We start from the raw sequence: 8,498 nt of genomic DNA on the forward strand, positions 1-8,498 counted from the left end.
GAGTGAAATAAGTCAAGCAGAGAGTCAATTATCATATGGTTTCGCTTCTTTGTGGAGCATAACAAATAGCATGGAGGACAAGGGGAGTTAGAGAGGAGAAGGAAGTTGGGGGAAATTGGAAGGGGAGGTGAACCATGAGAGACTATGGACTCTAAAAACAATCTGAGGGGTTTGAAGGGGCGGGGGGTGGGAGGTTGGGGGAACCAGGTGGTGGATATTGGAGAGGGCACGGATTGCATGGAGCACTGGGTGTGGTGCAAAAACAAGGAATACTGTTATGCTGAAAAAAAAAAAAAGTGCTGAGTTTGCTTTAATAAGCAGTTTATTTACAGGTCGTTCATCTTGATCCTGTTGAGGCTTGGTTTCCAGGTTTGTTAGGACACGTCTATAGCCAACCCTTGCTGTATAGATGGGGTACATTTACTCCTAAGGGATAACCTTTGAGGGACCTCAACTGAATGTCCAGAGAATTTAAGGTTTTCCTGGTTGTTAGAACACTAACATCCCAAGAACACTTTTATTTCTGGCATCTGTCTTCAGCCTATATTCTCCAGTGTGTGTTTTTTGCCAGACCCTGTTGAGCCTTGTATTGTCATTTAGAGTTCATCATTTGCCTAAAGAGTCAAAGTAATTCCTATGTAGATTTCCAGAACTCCAGCTCCAAGTTCCTCTCTTTACTTCCCTGCCCCGAAAATTCTGGCCACCTCTGTTGTCATCATATCTGTTAGCTCTTCCCTTTGCTCAGTGTTCCCACTTTTCTCTGTTTGGGCTCTCTCCATGCAGTGGTTCATAAAGTGCTCTAAGCATAAAGGAGAAATGAATGTATGATTCCCATAATGTGTTTCCCTTTTCTCAAAAACCAAAGACTTCTGTATATTTTCTATTGTCTAAAAATATTTTCCTTACATTTTTTTCTAAATTTGTTACATTTTTTTTCGTATTTTTTACAATTTATTTGACAGAGATCACAAGTAGGCAGAGAGGTGGGCAGAGAGAGAGAGGGCAAGCAGGCTCCCTGCTGTGCAGAGAGCCAATGTGGGGTTCTATCCCAGGACCCTGAGATCACGACCTGAGCTGAAGGCAGAGGCTTAACCCACTGAGCCACCCAGGCACTCCTCATATATTTTGTTTTAAAATTGACTATAGTAGGAGAGCCCTTTTTATTTCATTATTTTGTCAATGTTCAGCCATTCCCTTTGAATTCAGTGTAAATTCATGCCATGGACCATTTTCCCATCCAGAAAATGGGCAATCAGGTCTATTGTTCCAATTCTTTCCATCTGTGAGAATTTTCCTTTTACCCTGCCATTCAGGAGAAATCTCATGTGAATCTATATTATGCCAGTACACTACGCAAAACCATAGGAAAACTCAAAATACAATTTTTTTAAAATGCTTTAGCCATTCAGAGCTTCCCCATAAACCCAGTGTGTGCATAGACCAATATATAATTCAGGAGGAATAGATGTTTGAAATTGTGTATCACCTGCTCATGAAACTTATTTGTGCATTTTAAACTTAGGCTATGCACACACACATACACACTTAATGTAGTACATACTATGATTATAATGCATAATGGATTTAATGGTTTGGTGGGCCTTATTCTCAGTTCGATATAAGTAGTTCAGTTCATATGTATATTTGTTGTTCCATGGTTTGGTAAGTTATTATGCAAAATAATAAATGTTACTTGATAGGTTGTTTTCACTAAAATTATCCTGATTTTTATACTCTGAATTACATTATTGAGGACAGCTAGAGGTTCATCATATGCAGGAATCATCATATGCACAAATACTTCTTGAACCATTGAATCTATTTTGTATTAAAGCTAAAAGTCCAACTTGAACGAACTTCAGATGTTTTTGTTAATCTGGAAAATCTTAAAGATTAGACAGTGAATAAATTAGAACAGGATTCAACTCAACATGAACCATGGTTTAGCAATCTGTTCTTGTTAATAAAATTTTATTGGAATACAGTCATGTTTATTTATGATTTACTTATGACTGCTAACAACTTACGGTGACAGAGTTGAGTAGTATTAACAAGTACTATATCCCAACCACTTTTAAATATCTTCAATCTGGCCAAGAAGAAAATAATTTTTTGACTCCTGAATTAGACCACCAAAGAAAATATGGTATATAACCCCTTTAATGGCCAACCAAGTTATGTATCTTTTTCAAAGTATTTGGTGGGGCAATGGCCACCAACTTGTGTTTTTCACTTTTCAGAGGCTATCCCAAATGCCTCACACAGTAGGTCTTATGTTTTACCAGTCTCATAAATTTAATGTGGCTAAATTGATAAATGTAATGGACTAAACAATTCAGTCAAAGGACAGAGATTATGGCTCCAGGGTGGCTCAGTCAGTTAAGCATCTGCCTTTGGCTGAGGTCATAATCCTGGGGTTTTGGGATAGAGTCCTGCACTGGGTTCCCTGCTCAGTGAGGGGTCTGCATCTCCTTATGCCATTCCCCCCACACACTCATTCTCTCTCTCTCTTTCAAATAAATAAATAAATAAATAAATAAATAAAATCTTTTTTTTTAAGTCAGATATTTTCAGATTGGATAAAGAAACAAGACCCAACTGTATGTTGTGTACAGATGACATACTTTAGATTAAAAGATATAAGTAGATTAACAGTAAGTGGATAAAAACAAAGATGTATAATGCAAACAGTAACTATAAAAACCTGTAGTAGTTAAACTACTAACATCATTCAAAAGATAATTTAATACAAAAAATTACTAAAATTAAAAAATATTTATGAAGATAAAAGGGGTAATTAAATAAACATTAACAAAAATATATATGCACCTAATAATTGGTCAACAAAATATATGAAGGAAAAGCTAGAAAAAATGAAGGGAAAATAGATAATTCATCAACAAAGGACCAATACTTAAACATCTCATTTGGTAATGGATAGGATGACCAGGAAAATGACCAAGAGGAAACTGAAGTTTTGAACAGTTTTATAAACCATGTAGACCTGGGGCACCTGGGTGGATCAGTTGGTTAAATGTCTGCCTTTGGCTCATGTCATGACCCCAGGGTTCAGGGATCAAGTGCCCTGTCAGGCTCCCTGCTCAACAGGAAGTTTGTTTCTCATGCTGCCTGCCACTCCCGCTACTGACACACTCTCCATCTATCTCTCTCCCTCTCACTCTTGCTCTTTCTCTGGCAAATAAATAAATAAAATCTTGAGGAAAAAAAAAAAAAGGAAAGAAAATAGTCCAAGTAGCTAATTCAATCTGTAGGCTTGTTCTTCATTAACATATAGAAAACTAAGATGTGAAATACTACAATTTTATAAAAAAAAAATAAATTAGGGGTGTTTGGGTGGCTTAGTCAGTTAAGCATCTGCTTTCTGCTCAGGCCATGATCTCAGGGTCCTGGGATCAAGCAGAATATATATTCTTCTCAAGTACACATGGAACATTCTCCAGTATAGGCCATACCCTGTATCACAAGAAAAACCTCCGTTAATTTGGAAGGACAGAAAAATTGCCAAAAATTTTCCCTTCACGATACAAGAATTCAGAAATCAATGAAAAAAATTTATAAATTCACAAATATGTGGAAATTAAGCACTATAGTCCTAAATAACCAACAAACCAAATAAGAAATCAAAATGGAAATTAGAAAACATTTTAAGTTGAATAAAAATGAGATACAACAAACCAAAACGTATGGGATGGACCTATAGCAGTGTTTAGAGGGACATTTATAAAAGTAAATGCCTCCATTTGAAAAGAAGAATAATCTGCAATCAATAACCTAACTTATCAAATTACAAAAATGAGAAAAGAAGAGCTAACTAAACCTAAAGGAAGCAAAAGAAAGGAAATAATAAAGGCAGTGATAGGTAGAGTAATGGGCTTTCTTTCTGAGATGATAAAAATACTCTAAAATTGACCAGAGCAATAGTTGTGACTGTACACTCCAAGTGGGTGAATTTTATGATGCGTGAAATATTTCAACAAATCTGTTTTTTTTTTTTTAAATTACTGTGTCTTTTCTCACATATGTTGAAGCATATTGTAATACTAAGGAGATATATTTTAGGCATTCATAAATATATATGTATACATAAATGAACAAAGGATAACACACAATTGTGCCTTATATAATTTTTTCACTTATATAATTTTTTTTCTTTTTAAGTGAGATTGACACCTAGCATGGAGCCCAACCTGGGGCTTTGAACTCACAACCTTGAGATCAAGACCTGAGCTGAGATCAAGATTGGATGCTTAACCAGTTGAGCTATCCAGGCACCCCTCATCTATATAACTTTTAGTAGAGATTATAACTGTCCGCTTTAGTAAATTTTATTTAAGCATATTTACATTTATAAAACTGAACATATAATTTTATAGTTCAATAATAACATGTGACCAACATATACATCAAGCAACAAGACATAATCAGCACCCCAGAGGCCCTTTCTTTTCCTTGCAATCAAATTGTTCCCCCTCACCAACTATAACTACAAGTCTTACTTCTATCATCATAGATTTTTGTTGAGTCTCAATTTAATTTAAAGGAAACCATTATTTGTACATATAAAATTTTGTGTCTGTATTCTTTGTTCAACGTTATGTTCTTGGGGCTTTGATTTTTCTCTTACAATTATAGAATCATGTTCCACTTAAAGATGCTGATATGTTAATATGGATACACTGAATGTAAAGCTCAGTTTGAAGATAATTGGCATATTTACAGTGGTGAGTCATTAAAATTATAACTGTCATATATTTCTGTGTTTATTTAATCTTTAATTTTTCTCAGTGTTATTTTGTAAGTTTTAAAGATTATTTTTTTCAAGGTTTAAATAGATGTTATTGTTATAAGGAGGAACCTACTGATCAGGGCTTTATAAACCAATATATGTGGTCCCAGGATATCACCATGGGAAAATTGAGAGGTCATGATTATAGAAGAGGTCACTGTAATCAAAGGACATAATCCAGGGAAGGCCAGCCAGGAATGTAGCAGACATGATCAGGACAGGCCAGTGGTGGTCAGTTCACAGGGTCAGGGATAGGACAACCCCTTCACTCCTACTTCTTGTAGATCTCCAGATGTGACAGAACCCAGCACTATTGCAGGAGGAAACACAGGAAACAAGATCTAAGCCCACTTGTGGTATCCTGGGTTCTGAAGACTCACATTCAAGGCCTAGTCCTGGGCTGTTTCCTGAGGGCTTGGGATGCATCTGAACTGGGAACACCAGGAGCTGGCTGGTTAGGCCAGTCAGGGTCCTCAGCAATTATGGTGTCAGCATAGGCAAGACTACATGAAATGACTTCAGATAGTGACCAGCAGTAGCCCAATGTCAGGAAGTCCAGTTTTGAATATTTTAGATTAGATTTAATACTACCATGGTGTGTTTTATGATGCTTTAATAAATTGAGTTAAAGATTTTCACTTTCTATCTTCTATGTTGCTGGTATATAGACATAGGTTTGATTTCCTTAAATTGATATTGTATCTTAAACCTTGTTCACTTTAGTTTATTTAGGTAGACTATATCCTTTTAACTTTCTACATGCAAAAATGTCATTTGTTGTCTTTATGATATATATTATCAAAAAGAATTTTTAAAATCATTAGGTTAAAATTGTCAAAATTTTAAAAAAATCTAGATTTCAAGATTAATGTAATATTTAGAATGACCTTTTATACACTAAAGTTATTACAACAATGTTATTTTATGATTTGGTTAGGGGCAACCGCCATCAGTTTGGCCTCATGTTTCCATTGTAGGGTCTTCTCAAGTTGATAGTTTTCCATGCTGACTGAATTTTAGTCACCTGTGAAGCTTTTGGCCACACACACACACACACACACACACACACACACACACACAGTGTCCAGTTCTCTATCCTAAGAGATTAGGATATTTTATTAGTCTAAGGTGGTCTGGAAATTATTAGCTTTTAAAAACTTGCAGGAGGGTTGAAGTTTGCAACCCAATTTGCAGGAGGGTTGAGAATCTATGAGCTAAACATGGTTGCTCAAACTCTTGTGTGCATCAGAATCATTTGGAGAGCTGATTCAGCAAGTGTGTACTGGAACCAGAAAATTGATAATATTTACCAATTGCTTAAGGTGATTTTGATGCTGATATTCAGGCACCACATTTTGAGAATTGTGTCTGACTTTCTAGTCTGACTTTCTGTCTTACTGATTCTTACCCAGAATAAGAAAACAGCATATATGATTGAGGAATTTCAGTAATCTTTGTGGTTGCCTGTTTTCAGAGCTAGTGCATTTTTGTTTGTTTTTCTGGTAATCAGAAATTTTCATTATGCAAACTTTGCTCTTGTGAGGGAAGCTTATATCTGCTCTGACAGGATTAATCTGGGTGGATCAGACTACAGATTGCTAGCATATGCTTCTAGAATAAATTCTCCAACAATCAGTTTTATTAAAAATGAAGTCCCAGGGTGCCTGGGTGACTCAGCTGGTTAAGCATCAATCTTCTGTTCAGGTCATGATCTCAGGGTCCAGGCATTGAGCCTGCATTGGGCTCCCTAGTTGGCTGGTAGCCTGCTTCTCCCTCTCACTCTTCTTGCTTCTCCCCTTCCTTGTGTGCTCTCTCTCTCTCTCTCTCTGTCAAAAAAATAAATAAAATCTTTAAAAAAATATGAGGTCCTCATATTTCCAGTGTCATTTTTCAATGAATTATTAATTTGGAAGAGACTTCCAAGAATGTTAAATAATATTGAACAATATAATATGTGTGAAACTAGAATCTTAGGAGCAGGAGAGAATGGACAGAATATGTATTTAAAGAGATAATTGTTAAATAATGTCTTCTTTTTTTAAAAAAATATGTCATTACTGAAAGGTTTAATAGTCATTAAAATAGTGTGAAGGAGGTACGATAAATAAGAATGCACATAGTAATGGTATTCATGGTATTTCACGACTGGAAAACTTCAAAAGACTGACAAGAAAGGGTAGATAACTAAGTTGATACATATTCCTGCAATAGAATGATATGCAGCAATAAAAGACTACTATTTTGTTCAAAAAATATTAATACTGATATAATCTACGGACATAGCTTTTAGATGTAATCTATGAACAATTAATCTGGTACACTGAAACCAGCATGGTTCTCCTCTCTGCAGAAGAGATGCTTGATTAGAAATTGTTATGAAGGAGTCTTGATAGTTTTGTTTTTGTACATTTCTGTGTATAACAAAGTTTATTAGGGAAAATAATATTTTGTATATGTATATAGTCTTATTCTCTTTTTATATTTATGCTAACTGAAAATTTATAAACGTGATATTTGTAAAGAGATACTTTGGCACTTATGGATTGATTTAATGATTGTTTTTCTAATTCATTTGGTTTCTACTTTACCTTCATTTTTTTTCCTCCTACACTCTTAACATTGTTTCTAATTACCTTTTAATATGTGAAATGGAATTAATTGTATTTATTTTTTCTTCTAGAAATGAAAAGGTCTTTTCATGCCTTCTACCAAGAATGTTGTTTACAGTTTGCCATTTCCTGACTTTTTAATTTTAGCGACTCTGAGTGGTGTGAGGTGGTATCTCATTGAGATTTTGATTTGTATTTCCCTAATGCTGAGTGATGTTGAACACTTTTTCATGTGTCTGTTGACCATTTGGGTGTTTTCTTTGCAGAAATGTCTGTTCATGTCTTCTGCCATTTCTTAATTAGATTATTTGTTCTTTGGGTGTTGAGTTTGATAAGTTCTTTATAGATTTTGGATACTAGCCCTTTATATGATATATCATTTGTGAATATTTTCTCCCATTCTGTCAGTTGTCTTTTGGTTTTGTTAACTGTTTCCTTTGCTGTGCAAAAGATTTTGACCTTGATGAAGTCCCAATAGCTCATTTTTGCCCTTGCTTCCCTTGCTTTTGGCAATGTTTCTAGAAAGAGGTTGCCATGGCTGAGGTCAAAGAGGTTGCTGCCTGTGTTCTCCTCAAGGATTTTTATGGATTCCTGTCTCACATAGAGGTCTTTCATCCATTTTGAGTATTTTTGTGTGTGGTGTAAGGAAATGGTCCAGTTTCATTTTTCTGCATGTGGCTGTCCAATTTCCCCAACACCATTTGTTGAAGAGACTGTCTTTTTCTATTGGACATTCTTTCCTGCTTTGTTGAAGATCAGTTAACCGCAGAGGTGAAGGTAAATTTCTTCTGGCTCTCTATTCTGTTTCATTGGTCTATGTGTCTTATTTTTGTGCTGGTACCATAGTGTCTTGATGATGACAGCTTTGTAATATAGCTTGAAGTCTGGAATTGTGATGCCACCAACTTTGGCTTTCTTTTTCAACATTCTGCTGGCTATTCGGGGTCTTTTCTTGTTCCATATAAATTTTAGGATTATTTGTTCTATTTCTTGGGGAAAAAATGATGGTATTTTGATAAGGATTTCATTAAATGTGTAGATTGTTTTAGATAGCATAGACATTTTCACAATGTTTATTCTTT

This window comes from Enhydra lutris, unplaced genomic scaffold, assembly GCF_002288905.1.
Source record: "Enhydra lutris kenyoni isolate GAN:26980312 unplaced genomic scaffold, ASM228890v2 scaffoldscaffold37, whole genome shotgun sequence".
Classification (NCBI taxonomy): domain Eukaryota; kingdom Metazoa; phylum Chordata; class Mammalia; order Carnivora; family Mustelidae; genus Enhydra; species Enhydra lutris.